Raw genomic sequence first — 17,286 nt, 5'->3', positions numbered from 1 at the left:
CCTGCCTCAGCCTCCTGAGCCGCTGGGATTAAAAGTGTGCACCACTGTGTCTGGCAGCATTTTTGTTCTTTATTTTTCAGGGTATTTTTTTGTGCATGTCTGAGCTTAGAATCAGGGTTTTAGTTCCAAAAAATGAATTGGGAAATGTTCTTTCCTCTTCTATTTCCTGGAAAGGGTTGTATAGAACCAGTATTAGTTTTTTGTTTTGTTTTGGTTTTTTTTTTTGGGTATCCAGGGGTGCTTAAGCACTAAGCTATACACAGCTCCACCTTTTAAAAATATTTTGTTTAGACAAAGAGTCTCTCTAAGGTGCTGAGGCTGGTCTCAAACTTGCAGTCCTCCTGCCTCAGCATCCTAAGCTGCTGCAGGGATCACCAGCATGCACCACTGTGCCTGGCCACAGAGCAAAAAATATGTGGAGAAATGTTTGTGGTGGATGGCATATGGGAACACCAGGGTACAAAAGGGGGTGTCCAAAAGAAAAGAAACGAATGGCCTGCAGGTCTATGGCAAGAGAAACATATTTGAAAACCACCATCAGATACCGCCCTGCACCTGTTCCGAGGGTCACCATCAAAATGAGCAAAAGATGGCCAGTGCTGGGGAGGACGGGGAGAAAGGGAAGGCTCGTGTGCTGTGGCTGGGAGCGTCCAAGGTTGCAGTCACCCAGAAACAGCATGGAGGTTCCACAAACAAAAATACAATTACCAGGTGATCCAGCAAGCCTGCTTCTGGAGATTTCTCTCTCTCTCTCTAATACACACATTCACAATACAACATTATATCATCCAACTTTAAAATAGATGGAGATCCTGTCACATGCTCCAACATGGGTAAACCTGTAGGACATAGTGTCAGAAGCCACACACAGTACAAAATCTGCAGGATCCCACTCACATGAGGAATGTGAAATAGTCAGATTCATAGAATCAGAGAACAGGATGGCTGCAGGGACTGGCAGAGAGGGAGCATGCAGAGCTGCTGTGCAGTGGGTATAGAGTTTCAGGCCTCCAAGATGGAAGATTTTAGCCAGGCGCAGTGACACATGCCTGTCATCCCAGCAGCTCAGGAGGCTGAGGCAGGAGGATCACAAGTTCAAAGCCAGCCTCAGCAACATCAGTGAGACCCTGTCTCTAAATAAAATACAAAATAGGGCTGGAGATGGGCTCAGTAATTGAGTGCCCCTGGGTTCCATCCCCAGTACCAAAAAGAAAAAATAAGTTAAGCTGGGTGCATTGGTACATGCCTGTTATTACAGCTGCCCCAGAGGCAGCAGGAGCACAAATCCAAGGCCAATATGGGCAACTTGGCACAGTCCTGTCTCAACATGAAAAGGTCTGGGGATTTAGCTTAATGGTAGTGCACTCTTGAGTACCCAGACCAATAAAAAGAAAACAAAGTCACCAAAGGCTTTCCCTGGTTAGTAGGACTCTAGGTTCTATTTTCTTGTGTGTGGTTTTCTAATCTCTATAGAAAGTGTGCATTGCTTTTATCATTTCCTCTGTCCCTCAAAAAAAGAAAATGAAGAAACAAAAGAAAGCAACCAACGAAGAAAACTGGCTGATTTGGAGCAACACAAACAGAGGTTCTGTCCCAACTGTAGCTCTCACTGGCTGTGTGACTGTGCACAAGTCACCCCGGGCCCTGAGACGCAGTGTTTGCACCTGCGTGCTGGGAACTGTACTATCATATGTCTTGGTCTTTGCTACAGAACCAACTTTTCTTTCAGATCCTTAGGGGAAATGGAGAACCACAGGGAAGGAACCAGCACCTTCTAGAAACAAAGCCTCTGGGGGACAGGCATGCTCTGAGTGGTGCCCCTGGCCAACCAGAACGACCTTCTCCTGCCAAATGAAGACAATGAGGAGAGTGTGGCTGGGATCTCTCTGTAGCCTCCGTTCATGAACCTGGAAAGTAAGAGTGTTGGATCCTCTGTCCTGGTCAGGAGCACTCAGGGACAGCTGCTGGGGTATCCTCCAGGCCTCCTTGGCAGCAGGACAACAGGGCTGGGATTTAGCTGTCGGCTTCTCCCACTTGGCCCACTCTGCCAATCACCACCAACTCTAAACATCTTCCCTGATCCTGGTGACTGACGTCAGTTCGGCTAGGACAAGTGGTCAATCAGGGGGTGAAACCGTGCCCCACAGAAGCTAAGCCCTAAGCCTAGAAGAAGCCTCAGCTTGTCCAGAGGGGCAGCAGGTTTACTGGCTGCAGATCCCAACCCCTTTCCAGCAACCTTGAAAAAGCTTGCAGGCAGAACCTGGCTCTCTGACACGAGCTTGTAATCAGGCATTCAGGAGGCTGAGACAGGAGGATCACAAGTTTGAGGCCAGCCTCAGCATTTTAGTGCAACCATTATCAACTTACTGTTTCAAAAAAAAAGAATTAAGGATGTAGTCTGGTGGTAAAGCACCCATGAGTTCCATCTCCATTGCCCCATTTCCTGCAAAAAAGCCTGCAGTCAGAGAGGTAGGGACCTCTGCAATTGACCCTGCAGAGTCCACTACCTGTGCCAAGCTCCACCCTCTTCCACTTTCCACCTCTGTTTTCCTTCCAGCACCCTCTCCATCTTTCACTGCAGTGGTGGGATGCAGTGAAAGAGAATGAAGCCCCATGTCCCAGGGGCTTCTCTTGACCAGGGAGTCTGACATGTTGGAGTGTTCAACATGCCACATCTAACTCCTCACACCACCTGGCCCCACCCTGCGCAGCCTAAGCCTGCTTCCCAGAACCCAGGCTCCGGGCCTGCACTGAGAGGCAGGCAAAAGGAATCCCCATCATGGCTTTCTAACTCTGTTGTCTTTTGTTTTGTTTTGTCTTTTCTAAGAAATGGAACCCAGGGACACTTTGCCACTAAGCTACATCCCCTGCCCTTTTATTTTCTCATTTTGACACTGTCTGGAAGCTGGACTTGAACTCTTGATCCACCTGCCTCCACCTCCCAAGTCACTGGGGTTACAGGTGAGCAGAGCTGTGCTGAGCTCAGCCTTTGGTTTATGGGAACATTCACACTCATGCTCACTCCCCATGGGACAAATGACTCACAGAGTTCCCATCTCTCCATCTCTCTGTCTCACACATATTAGTACATGACATTCTTCCAGATCCTTCTCTTGCCTTGATCCCTCGATCAGTCTCCCAACTCCCCCAGTCTCTGCTTGTCTGTACACCTCATGCCACTTTTTCTCCCCACACCCACCACCCATTTCTTGACTTTTCTGTCTCTCAGTGGCTGGGGCTTCTTCTCTCTTGAGCTCTGGATCTGGCCTCCTCTCCAAGTTGCCCTCCCTTGCTCTTTGTGCTCCCTGTGAGGGCTGAGAATGACCCTCATCTTGCCTCTCCCTGGAGTGAGCATGGATATCTGGAACATGCTCCAGTGACACTTTCAGGGATTTTGACCCATGTCTGGGGGCCATGCTGAGCCACGACAGAATGGATGGTTGGCTGGTGGCACCAGGCCTGGCTCTTCTTGGGAAGTCCCCTTCCTGCTGTGCCAGATCCTTCCTGAATCTGGCCCTGAGAATAATTGTCCCAATTAAACCTTGATGGAGGACAAAATGGCTCTATATTCCCTGAGCTTCAGAAAGCCAATGGACTTGTGGCCCAGGACATACAACCAGGCAAATGGCAGATCCAAAGAAAGGGTCAAGTCTGCAGAGCAAACCCCCCTGCTTTGGACTGTCTGCACTTCAGCTGCATCGGGAACCCAGGTGCTGTGGGCCAAGGAGCCAGGAGGCTGCTGCATAAAGTAAGAACTCAGTCCACAGAGAATTACTCCAGTCCCACTTCAAGAAAGAACCTGGGAAAATGCAAGGACAGACTCTAATAGACGCTCATGTCTGGAAGAGTTGCCATTTGCAAAGTCATCTCTCCTACATCCTTGCATTCACCCTTTTTCTGACAACCAATGTGAACAGTGATCCATCTCCTGCCCCCTGTGTGCTGGGGAGTGAGTGGCAGGCAGGAGTTAGAGTTGGCTGATCTGACCCCTCATTCACAGTCTTCCCACCATGTCTCTCAGGCATCAGGGGCCCTAGCAGCTCAGTCCCTCTGTGACCAGGAACATGAGTAAAGAGCACGGGACAGACATGGGGCCCACTCAGAGCCACCTCACAGGGCAGCATCTCTCTTCCACACAGGTAGAGCACTGTGGGCAAGGGAGGAGCATGTTCCCAGTTCTGAATGTGGCCATCTTTCCTTCCAGGACCCAGACACAGAGATTGGCTGGCCTAGTGTGGGCACAGGGGCTTTTGTGGGGGAAGGGCAGAGGGGCTCCCCTCTGAGGGCAATACCTGGGAGGAGAGAACCTGGCATGACCCAGAGACGCCTGGCCTTGCTTCCTGCCATCAACCCTTACTCTGAACCCAGGGATACTTCACCACTGAGCCACATCACCAGCCTATTTATTTATTTATTGAGACAAGGTCTCACTCAATTGCTTAGGACCTTACTAACTTGCTGAGGCTAGCCTCCAGTTTGTGATCCTTTGGTTTCAGCCTCCTGAGTCACTGGGGTTACAAGTATGCACCCCACACTCAGATGAACTGGTTTATTAAGGAACGTGACCTGTTTCCTATGTATCTATCCCCTATTATCTCAGTCCTATGAAGGCAAGAATTCTTGCATTTTGCTCACTGCTTGTTCTTTAGTTTCTTCAAAAATGCCTGACACATAGAAGATACTCGATAAAAAATTATTGTGTTCAATAAATGACAACATTATATGAGAAGCTCCATAAGGAGGAAGAAGACAGCTTTATAACCTAAGATTTCCCCACCTGCTTTTCCTTAGCAGGAAGAATTCCCACTCAATGCCCAATGCAGAGCACCTGGCACAGCCCTGGAAAGCCCTGACTTCTCCCAAGGGCCCTGCCAGACCCAACCGGTGAGAAACATGGGGGCCTCCCATGGAGCACAGCCAATAGCACATCCTGGCCCTGAGTCATACACATGCAGGTGATTTGGAAGGCAAAGTGCTTGGAGCCCATTTCACAGCTTAGGAGACTGAGGCCCAGAGAAAGATGAGAAGAGCAAGGTCACTCAGCAGGTCAGTGGGGAAGCTCAGTTTGGAGGCCAGGGCTCCTGCTCTCCTGCTGGGCTCAAGCTGGGTATCAGGGAAGGGAGCCCCCCCTCACCCTTGGCCATTAACCTTGTGCAGTTTGCAACCTTGACTGCTCTCCACAGTGGCCCTGGCTGAGCCTAGGGAGGCATGCTCAGAAAACCGGGACTGGATGCCATTGGAGTCCCTACAACAGGAATAATCCAGGAAGGTTATAGTAAGTCCTGGAACAGCTCAGGAGGTGAGAAGTCACCAAAGGAAGGTGATCTTCAAGCTGCATTTGAAGCAAAAGTGAAGATGGAAAGGGCCTTCCATCTATGGAATTCCTGTAGTTAGAGAGTGGGGTCCAGGGTTTGGAACAGATTGGAGCAATGGGCAGAGATAAGGTTCACAATGAAGACCAAAGAAGACCTGGGGCCAGGCACGGTGACGCATGCCTATGGTACTAGCAGCTCCGGAGGCTGAGGCAGGAGGATTGTAAGTTAAAACCCAACCTCAACATTTAACAAGGTCCTAAGCAACTCACTGAAACTCTATCTCTCAATAAAATACAAAAAGGGCCCTGGGGTGTGGTTCAGGGTTTAAGTGCCCCTGGGTTCAATCTCTAGTACAAACAAAAACAAAAAAGAAAACCAAGGAAGACTTGGGAGTCTGTGCAGTGTGGAACTTGAGGTCACATCAGGTGGTCTTGGCCCACGACTGATAAAGGGATAGGGAAGTCAGGTGCGACACGGCTGATGGTCCTGTCTTAGGTCCCGTCACTGCCCGAGGTGGTAGAGAACCCAGGTCTGTGTTCAAGTGCAGCCTCGCTCATGTGCCTGGTCTGGCAAGTGCCTCCTTCTGGCCCCAGGATCCCAAAGTTGTAAAGAATCACTAGAACAGCAAAGCACATTCCAGCTTTCCCAGGGCTGAAGGGAACCCGTTTCTATCCTCTGTCATCTACACCTGACTGATTGTTCAAGCCTAGTTCACATATCACCTCCTCTGCGAGGCCTTCCCTGAGGCCAAGCCCTGACATCTTATCTGCTCCCATGACTTCTTGGACTCCAATGTCACCATACAGACATGGTTTCTCTCAGTTTTTTGGACACCTCTACAAAACTAAGAGCCCTGAGCATGGCTCTACAGGAGCAGGCAACGTGTTTGGTCGATGGGAGAAGCCAAGTGGACACATGCTCACACCTGGGTCTCGGTAGGACAGTCAACTTGAAAAGAGGGTCAAGGAGTAAAGGTTCACAGATATTCTCTCAGCCAGGCCCCAGGCCATGATTGGCATCAGGGTGAGGGCTTGTCGGTGGGGGCAGGGAGGCAGGCTGGGAGGACTGGCTGTGGAGGGGGATTCCTGCCCATCCTAGGTCCCCCTCCTGCCTGTTTCCCTTCCCCCTAAGTCAGGTGTTGAGCTCTGGATAAGCTCCAGGAAGCCAAGGCAGAGGATATTCAAGTGACATCTGACCTGTTCCTCTGATAGGCATCATGCCCATGTTCTGTCTTGCTCCACATGCCAGAACAGTCCCAGCTGCCCCTTCTCTGGTCACCCTGGAGGGCTCTGCCTTACGCTCTAGGGATCCCAGGCCCTATTCTGTATATCCACCAGCCATTCCTCCCACCCACTCGGACTGGACCCAGCATGGCCAAGCCAGGAGAAGGCAAGCCAGGGAGGCTGAGTCTTAGATTCTGGCCTCAGCTTTGCCCTTAACCTGTGAAGTTCCTGTCGTTGAGTGTGTGATCCTGGCTGACCCTCAGATTGTCCTCACTGAGGACTGAGAGGCTCCAGAGAAGGCCAGAAGAGGACAGACTTGGGTACTGAAGCTTGGCCCTCACCAAAGCCACAGGAATGCACCTCCCCAGGTGCCAGCAGAGCTAGGAGGTGGCTAGGGGCAAAGAGCCAGGTGGTCTGAGTGGGGCCTAAAGGTGGTCTTTGGGGGACAGTGGACAGAGCTCCTCCTTCTCACACCTCCTGCCCCCCTCCAAAGATGCCATTCTGAAGCCATCTGAGTCCCTTGCTCTCCAGGAGGCCACCTCCTCTCTGACATCATCTGTAGCCAATTCCCCCAAGGACCATCCCCAATTTTCATTTCCTGTCACTGATCCTCACACACAGTCCCTCTGCACACCTGGAACAGCCTCTGTCCCAAGCTGGCTCCACTCACCAGATCTGTGTCACATGCAGCTCACAAACCCAGGCTCTCAGCTGGGACAGGCTCGCAGAGTGCATCATCTCCAGTCCCCTTCCTCCTCCGGGGCCTCTTGGTGGGGATGGGAGTGGGAAGAGGAGCCAGGGCCCCACCCACCCGTTCAGCACCTTTGTGTTAATTAGAAAAAAGCACCCTCTGTAGGCAGAGGCCCTCTGGAGCAGCATGCTCAGGGTTGGTAAGCATGACACTAAGAATGTTACACAAAGCTCTCTATTTGTAGTTTTGGTGGATTGACATGAACTCTTCCCTAAAGGATGTTCCAGCCTTCACTCTTGGACAGTGTTATTTAGGTGAATCGGCTTTCTTGTGGGGAGAGCCCTCAACGTCAGTCATGTTTAAGTGCCCCCTCTTCGGATTTATTCACTTTTCCAGAAAAATTATTTTCCAATTACTTTCCTTGGGAGAAGGAGTTTAGCTAATAGGTATTATTGGAACCTATATGGATAGTAGGTTCTAGGTCTCACCCTCAAAAACCTTTTATTTACTTATTTCTTGGTGAGGTGCCTCATTCTTGTTCTATACCATACCTGACTCTGTTAAGTTGGAGCTTGTTCCTTTCAGTTTCTTCAGAGACCAAAGTCTGATGTCTCCTAGAGACATTGCAAGGAGAGGCAGGTTCCTTGGAGATCAGACTACTTTACATACTTTCATATAAAAGTTTTAAGTCTTGTAAATACATGATTCATCTATGCATTTCATATTTCTGACTTCTAAGCTTTTAAGACACTTTGGAGAAAATATACTAGCTTCTTTTAGGAACTCCCTTGGATTTCTGAGCTGCTGAGTTAGTGACCTTTTTCAAAATTTTCCTGGGGCTGGGGATGTGGCTCAATTGGTAGTGCACTCGCCTAGAGTGTGTGAGGCACTGGGTTTGGTTCTCAGCACCACATAAATGTGAAATAAAGATACTGTGTCCACCTAAAAACTAAAGAAATAAATATTTAATTTTTTTATTTTGTATTTCTGGGAATTGAAACCCAGGGGAGTCTCCCATTGAGCTACATGCCCAACCTTTTTTACATTTTATTTTGAGACATGTCTCACAATGCTTGAAATTGCAACTATATTTTAGCCTTTCTGGTAAACTGAGCCTCCAAGCCCAGTTTAATGACTTTTTCTGAATCTGTTTTCTACCTTCCAAAAATAGGTAGTTTATCACTTGACATTTGTCTTTTTTAAAATTCTCTCTTGATGTTGTAGGTTTTTTTTTAAAAATAATGTTTGTTTTTGGTAAGTTTTTGGGAAGGGGCTGTTCTAGCATGTTTTAAAATCTAGTATGTATTTGCTTTCATCACAGTTAATTTTCCTTTTATTTTTTACTTCCTAGGATTCTTTGGATTTCCTATTTTTGTAAAAGTTTTGTCATAAATCTATCAAGTTCTGTGAGTTACCCCAAAGGACTTTAAAAAAATACATAAAAATAAATAAATAAAGATATTGTGTCTATATACAACTAAAAAAAAAAAGATTCCATCTTACCCCAGTCAGAATGGCTAGCATCGAGAATATAAAAAATAGCGGGACACTGTAGCATATGCCTGTAATCTCAGTGACTTGAGAGGCTAAGGCAGAAGGATCACAAATTTGAGGCAAGCCTCAGCAACTTACTGAGTCTTTGTCTCAAAATAAATAAAAAGGATAGAGGATGTAGCTCAACGGTAAAGTGCCCCTGTGTTCAATCCCCAATACAAACACAAAAACAAACAAAAAATAAATGCTGGTATGGACCTATTAGAAGAGGAACACTTATACACTGTTGATGGGAGTGTAAACTAGTACAGCCACTGTGGTAATCAGTGGGGAGTTTCCTCAAAACCTAAAAATAGAAATATCATATGATCTAACTGTACTACTCCTGGGTGTATACCTGAAGGATACCTGCATACCTATGTTTATTGCAGCACATATCACATTAACTCTTATGTGCTATCAGCCTAGGTGCCTGTTAATGGATGAATGATAAAGAAAATGGAGACTATATACACAATGGAGTATTATTCAACTATAGAGAAAAATGAAATCGTGATCTGTAGGCAAATGGATAGAACTGGAGAAAAACATGGTATAAAGAATAAGCTAGACTCAGATAAATATCACATGTATTGTCATGTGTGATCTAGAGGGAAAAAAGATAAAGTAGAAGCGAGACTTTTAAGAAAAAGGGCATCATGGGGGGAGAATTGAAGGGAGAGTGGGTGAGAAAGGGTAATTATGAATATACATGTGTGAATATACCACAATGAAACTTGTTATTCTGTATAATTAATATGCACTGATCAAAATTTGGTTTTGGATTGGGCCAAAGGAATATGGAAAATCCTGATAAACTATTCTTGTAATAATATATACCTGTGCAGTGACCCAAAACCTCATGTCTTCCAGTTTAATTGTATCTCCTTTGCTTGAATTGTATTAAGTATATATGGAAAATTCTTGTAATTTGTGTCCATCTTTATATTCTCCATGCAGACTCCCATGTATGTATTCTACATCACTGCTTTGAAAAATAGGTTGTTATACAATTTAGGCCTCAAAATATGTGGCTATCATACCTGAACTTGAGTTTTCCAAGGATCTGTTAGTGAGGTACTTAACAGACTGCATTTAAAATAGAGAACTATAATAACTATTGAGCTACCTTATGTTGCTTTCATTGTTATTCTTGGAAGATGACCATCTAAACTGTAGAAAAGAGGAACAGTGCTGGTTTTATGAACTGGTTTTATGTCCTGCTTTTTTGCTAAATTATTGTATTTAAATTTTTCTAACTTTCTGAGTATTCTAAGTATACATTCTATTTCTAAAAATTAATGCACTCCCCTTTTGTTAAATTATTATTTTCCTATTCAATAGTTCAAACACACTGTTGTATAAGCATTTTTATTAATATGTTAATGGAGTTTGGTTTATTTTTAAGTCTCCTCCCTTAAGTCAAGTGATACTAGTTCTGAACATCTAAAGTCTTCCAAATGGCAATCCCTAAAAGTTAAGTTTCTGAATTTCAAAATACTGAAAGTTGAAATTCCCAAAACCACAGTTCCCATTGTGGATACACGGGGGTAGGGGGGTATTTATATGAGAAGAGTAGAAATTTGATGCTAGGTAGAAAAGGGATTGGTGCTTTTACAGTTGTATATTGTTTACCAGTATATTATACTGTCTTGCAAAGTAGAACTGAAATACACAAATACTGAAGAAACCAGAGCAGGTGCATGGGAGTGTATTCAGACTTGTGATCCACTAAAGTGTATGAAGTGTGATAGTTTCTATGGTAGATGTATGTATAGGCTATACAAGGGGTCACAAAGAAGGGACTGGATATTATCTGGAAGTAGTAAGGAGGGCATAATTAGAGGAGGTGAGGCTTCAATAGCACCATAGATAATAAGAAGGTGGGTGCCAGTTAGGCAAGGTGCAGGAAGGAGAACATGTTTGACCTAGAACAAAGCCTTTTGGTGTATTCAGAAAATTGTAGTCATTGCCTGTAAAGAGTAAGTTGTTACTTGTCATTTCATCACTGATAACATCGTAGGGGAGGGCCATGTCAAATCATGGAGTTTAGAATACCAAAGGAGAGCTACCTAAGGAGTTCAGACTTTTACCTTACATGTGCTAGGAAACATGGACAATTTTCAAGTTCTTTTTATTCCAAAATGATCTTCAACTAACAGCATCTTTTAAGTATAATAAATTAAGGAATAATAAAAAAAAATTTCTTCAAGGCCTGGAGCTCTAGAATATTTCCAGTATTTTCCATTCTAAAATTGTTTTCCTAATGCTTAAATGCCAAGAATTTAAAAGAAAATGTTTTTGATTGAGGAAAATTTGAGACCAAACAATGGAAAGACTAGTACCTTTTAATGTACATCTCTAAGATTTAACAGATAATGTTTGTCATTCTTGTTTTATCGTGAATTCCAGACGTCTTATCATTTTGCCTATAAATACCTAAGAACTAATGCATGTGATGTTGTGTTGCTGTGCAGATTTTCTAAGTAGTCTCACTTTAATATAAAAATTATTTGAGACCTTGGGATGTGGCTCAAGCGTAGTGTGCTCGCCTGGCATGCGTGCGGCCCGGGTTTGATCCTCAGCACCACATACAAACAAAGATGTTGTGTCTGCCGAAAACTAAATAAATAAATATTAAAAAAATTCTCTCTTAAAAAATATTTGAAAACTGAATCTTTATCATTATACTATTATTAAAGTATTCCTTAAAGTGTAATAAAAGTTACAAAATAAGCAAATTTCCAGTTAGTTTTTCAAGAATAAAAAGTGTATAATCCAAGATTTATTCAGAAACATTTATTCTGAGGAACTTCAAATACTATATAAAATAAAGTTCTGCAACATTTCTCCAGTGCTGTTTTTCTCCATTCACTGCAACTTTTCTTTTATCTGAATGAATGTAAGAATTCACCTGTCTTCTTTGCCTCTAATATTTTCTAGTCCTTTTTCCTTATCCACAGGACTCACTTTCTGAAACACAAATGGAATAGTTATGTTATAGCCCTACTTAAAAATATCTAGCCAATTTCAAAGTTATTTTGCAACTAGGTCCTTTCTCTAGTCCCTTCACAGAACTCCATTCCTTCTAATACTAAATACACTGTAAAACTTCTGTTGGACCCACTGTCTATTTTTCTTATTCACTTTTATGGCACTCCTTTTGACAGAAATACCCCCTTCTATTAATTAATTTGTCTGACTAGAAAATTCTTACTGTTCTTTTGAGGCTTAGGTAAAATCATTATCTTCTTTTTGATAGCTTTATTTGACATGACCTTTTATAGAATTAGATAATCCCTTATCTATATTCCTGTAACACTTGATATAACCCTTGTAAGTTCTTCTCATAGTGTGCTATAGTTATTTATATTCCTGTCCCCTAGGCATCTTCTTACTTCCATCCCTACCTGACTGAAAGCCACAGGTTATTCCCAGCAGACAGCACACTGCCTTGTACATTGTAGGAACTCAGTAATAGTTAATTGAAATTAGTCATTTTTTAAAGCATCAACATTTAAGATGTTATTGGGGATACTATGTTTTATTTCCAGCACATTATTATAACATACTTTAACAACAAAGCTAGAATGAAAATTCTTTATTTTATTACAGTTATCAAACAATTTTTTTTCAATAAGTGCCAATTGAGGGGAACCTGACTCTTTTGTCAAATATGAGTTGTTAGACATGAAATCTGCTTATTTATCCTATAGTCAGAGGATAGTGAAGATACTTTGTTAGCACAATGAGCTTGAAGTATTAAAACAACGGGAAGCACCATGAGTGAGGAAGTATATTTTAACATTGGCTTCAAAAGTATATTATTAGGCTTAAGGAGGGTTTTGTAAAATATTTCTTAGTGAATTTAAAAAGTCAGTAGAGAGAGCATGATTCAATAGTTCTTTACATATTTTGTTTTTGTATGTGTGGGGCTGGGCATTGAAACCAGCCTTGTGCATGTTTATATAAATTCTTATGAAATGTTGGGTGTCTTTTTGTTTGTTTGTACCAGGGATTGAACCCAGGAGTACTTAACCACTGAGTCACATCCCAGCACTTTTTATATTTTATTTAGAGACAGAGTCTCACTGAGTTGGTTAGGCCTCACTAAATTGCTGGGGCTGGCTTTGAATTTGTGATCTTCCTGCCTCAGCTTCTGTCACTGGGATTACAGGTATGTGCCAAGATGCCCAGAAAAATGTTACTTCTTAATGTTATTGTTTTTGTTATATTTATTTTGTAGAATGCTTTCTGTTCCTTCTTGTTAATTGCACTGCAGTTTTTCCTAAGACGACTAGAATGTAATATTTTCTGCTTATAAATGTTCTTCTTTTTCCTTTTATGTTTTTATGTAGACATATAAATTCATAAATTTTCGTCTCACTTTATTTTAAAAGCCTTAATTTAACCTTTCTTTAGACCATGTAGGTTCAGTTGCTATTTGGGCTCCTATGGAAATAGTATTACTTTGTCTTATGGAAGATAAAGTATAATTCTTGAAAACCTGAAAAATAGAAATGACATTAAGAATCTTGTTTACTTTTTGGTAATTGTAAGTCAAATTAATCATAAATCTTTATTACTTATGATCAACATTATTATAAATATGTTGAAATAGATTTAGAAAAAAATTTAGTCTGGTGATAATATTTCTCATTGGGAATAGAAATCCCCAGTGAACAAAGACAATTGACACACAGGAAATAGATATAACTTGGGCCAAATATATTTACTAAAAAAAAATTTAAAGATAGATACAAAAACTAAATTAATCAAATAACTACAAAAATAGATGTCTTCTGCTTTAGTTTACTGATTTTCTTCCCAAGGAAATCATATTAGCTCATGGCTTATCTGTCATGTATCTTTCCAAAATATTTTGTGCATGTGAAATTCTCTTTTCCACACACAAACACCCCCCCACATACCCCTACACCCACACCACATACGGAGGCATGTTGTGTATAATATTTTAGATCTTGCATTTTTGCTTAAGCTTAGAGATCAGTTATTATTAGCATATAAATTTTGTTGCTTCTTATTTTCTTATTCCTTCTTAATTGGTTGCATGATATTACAAAAACTTTTCTATATATACATAGGCATAAAGACAGATAAGAAATACTCATGTACCCAGCATTAGTTGCCTATAATTTTTATAGGTGTTTTAAAGACTCCTCTCTATATAAAACTGGCAAGTAAAAAATAAAAAAAACTTTTTCTGTTGTAACTGCAAAATGAGTATTATTGCAACATAATCATGAAAGATTTGAATAACATCTGAACAAATAATTTTCATTTCCTTTATATTTTTTGACTTATAAAAACATTAATGTAAATGCTTCAATTAATTTTTTAAATTATTTATTCTAATTTGTTATACATGACAGCAGAATGCATTTCAGCTTATATTACACATATAGAGCACAGTTTTTCATGTTTCTGGTTGTACAGAAAGTAGAGTCACACCATTTGTGTCTTCATAAAATACTTAGGGTAATGATGTCCATTTCATTCTACCATCTTTCCTACCTCTACACCCCCTGACCTTCCCTCCATTCCCTTTGCCCTATTTAAAGTTCTCACATTCCTCCCATGCTCCTTCCCCCATCCCCATTATGGATCAGCATCCTCCTGTCAGAGAAAACTTTTGGCATTTGTATTTGGGGGATTGGCTTAATTGGCATAATATTCTCAAACTCCATCCATTTACCTGCAAATGCCATGATTTTATTTTTATTTAATGTTGAGTAATATTCTGCTGTGTATATATACCACAGTTTCTTTATCAGTTCATCTACTGAAGGGTATCTAGGTTGGTTTCCCAATTTTGCTATTGTGAAATGTGCTGCTGTAAACATTGATGTGGCTGAGTCCCTGTAATATGCTGTTTTTAAGTCTTTTGGTTATAAACCGAGGAGTGGGATAACTGGGTCAAATGGTGATTCCATTTCCAGTTTTCTAAGGATTCTCCATACTGATTTCCATATTGGCTGTACCAATTTGCAGTCCCACCAGCAATGTATGAGTGTGCCTTTTTCCCCACATCCTCTCCAACACTTATTGGTCTTTATATTCTTAAATAACTGCCACATTGACTGGATTGAAATATTAGTTTTGATTTGCATTTCTCTAATTGATAGAGATGTTGAACATTTTTTCATATATTTATTGATTGATTGTATATTCTCTTCTGCAAAATGTCTCTTCAGTTCCTTGGTCTATTTGTTGATTGGGTTTTCTTGTTGTTTTTTTTTTTTTTTTGCTGTTTTTAAGTTCTTTATATATCCTGGAGATTAGTGCTCTATCTGATGTGCATGTGGTAAAAATTTGCTCTCATTCTGTAGGCTCTCTATTCACCTCACTGATTCTTTCTTTTGCTGAGAAGATGCTTTTGAGTCTGAATTCATCCCATTTATTGATTTTGATTTTATTTCTTGTGCTAAAGGAGTTTTATTAAGGAAGTTAGGGCCTGATCTGACGTAATGGAGATTTTGGCCTACTTTTTTTTTCTAATAGACACAGTATCTCTAGTTTAATTCCTAGGTCCTTGATCCACTTTGAGTTGAGTTTTATGCATGGTGAGAGATAGGGGTTTAGTTTTATTTTGTTTCATATGGATTTCCAGTTTACCCAGCAGCATTTGTTGAATAGGGTATCTTTTCTCCAACATATTATATTTTTGGCACCTTTGTCTAATATGAAATAACTATAATTACATGGGTTTGTCTCTGTGTTCTCTATTCCATACTATTGGTCTACAAATCTGTTTTGGTACCAATACGATGTAGTTTTTGTTACTATTGCTCTGTAGTATAGTTTAAGATCTGGTATAGTGATGCCACCTGCTTCGCTCTTTCTGCTAAGGATTGCTTTAGCTATTCTGGGTCTCTTATTTTTCCAGATGAATTTCATGATTTTTTTTTCTATTTCTGTGAGGAATGTCATTCAGATTTTGATTGAGATTGCCTTAAATCTGTATAGTGCTTTTGGTAGTATGGTCATTTTGACAACATTAATTCTGCCTATCCAAAACAAAGGAGATCTTTCCATCTTCTAAGGTCTTCTTTAATTTCATTTAGTGTTCTGTAGTTTTCATTGTAGAGGTCTTTCACCTCTTTCATTGATTCTCAAGCATTCTATTTAATTTTTTGAGGTTATTGTAAATGAGCTGGTTTTTCTAGTTTCTCTTTCAGAGGATTTGTCACTGATGTACAGAAATGCCTTTGATTTATATGTGTTGATTTTATATCCTGTTACTTTGCTGAATTCATTTATTAGTTCTATACGTTTTCTGGTAGAGTTTATTTTGGATCCTCTAGATACAGAATAATGTTTTCAGTGATAGTTTTTGAGTTCTTCTTTTTTTATGTTTATCCCTTTAATTTCTTTCATCTAATTGCGCTGGCTAGAGTTTCAAGAACTACGTTGAATAGAAGTGATGAAAGAGGGCATCCCTGTCTTGTTCCAGATTTTAGAGGGAATGCTTTCAATTTCTTTCCATTTAGAATGATGTTGGCCTGGAGCTTAGTGTAGATAGCTTTTACAATGTTGAGGTATGTTCCTTATTTCTCTATTTTTTCTAGTGTTTTGAACATGGGGGTGCTGTATTTGTCAAATACTTTTTCTGCATCTATTGAGATTATCATATGGTTCTTATCTTTAACCTTGATGTGATGAACTACATTTATTGATTTCCTTATGTTGAACCAACCTTGCATACCCAGGATGAACCTGACTTGATTATGATGTACTATCTTTTGATATGTTTTTGTATTCAGTTTGCCAGAATTTTAGCATCTATGTTCATTAGAGATATTGGTCTGAAGTTTTTGTGTTTGATGTTTCTTTGTCTGGTTTTAGAATCAGGGTGATATTGGCCTCATAAATGTATTTGGAAGTGTTCCTTTTTTTCTATTTCATGAAATAATTTGAGGAGTATTGGTATTAGTTCTTCTTTTAAAGTTTTTGTACAACTCAGCTGTGTATTTATCCTGTCCTGGGCTTTTCTTGGTTGGTAGGCTTCTGATGGTGTCTTCTATTTCATTGCTTGAAATTGATCTGTTTAAATTGTGTATATCATCCACATTCATCATATGACTCTAGATTTTTGTCAATGCCTTTGATATTTTCTGTTTTATTGGAGTACAAATTTTCATAATAATTTCTGATTATCTTCTGTATTCTGCACTGTAGTGTCTGTCAATAAATAATAATAATAGTCAAATTAGAAATTTCTTCCTGTAGTGTCCATCAATAAATCAATAAATGTAATTAATCACATCAATACACTTAAAGATAAGAATTATATGATCATATTTCCTTTTTCATCACGGATGTTAGTAATTTGAGTTTTCTCCCTCTCTTTGTGAGCATAGCTAAGGGTTTATCAATTTATTTATTTTTTCAAAGAAACAACTTTTTTGTCATTTTTTAAATTATTTCTTATTTTTCAATTTTATTGATTTCAGCTCTGATTTTAATTATTTCTTGTCTATTATTGCTTTTGGTGTTTATTTAT

General features: G+C 40.7%; 1 long non-coding RNA gene across 1 annotated transcript in view; it reads left to right on the top strand.

Moving 5' to 3' along the window:
• LOC144375125 (uncharacterized) overlaps positions 1 to 17,286 on the top strand; it is a 72,104-nt gene that overhangs the window by 47,659 nt on the left and 7,159 nt on the right. The window contains exon 6 of the long non-coding RNA XR_013434561.1: positions 12,778 to 12,939. This is a non-coding gene — a long non-coding RNA (uncharacterized LOC144375125). The remainder of the gene's footprint in view (positions 1 to 12,777; positions 12,940 to 17,286) is intronic.

Source organism: Ictidomys tridecemlineatus, chromosome 2, assembly GCF_052094955.1.
Source record: "Ictidomys tridecemlineatus isolate mIctTri1 chromosome 2, mIctTri1.hap1, whole genome shotgun sequence".
Lineage (NCBI taxonomy): Eukaryota > Metazoa > Chordata > Mammalia > Rodentia > Sciuridae > Ictidomys > Ictidomys tridecemlineatus.
This window is presented reverse-complemented; position numbering and strand designations above follow the sequence as displayed.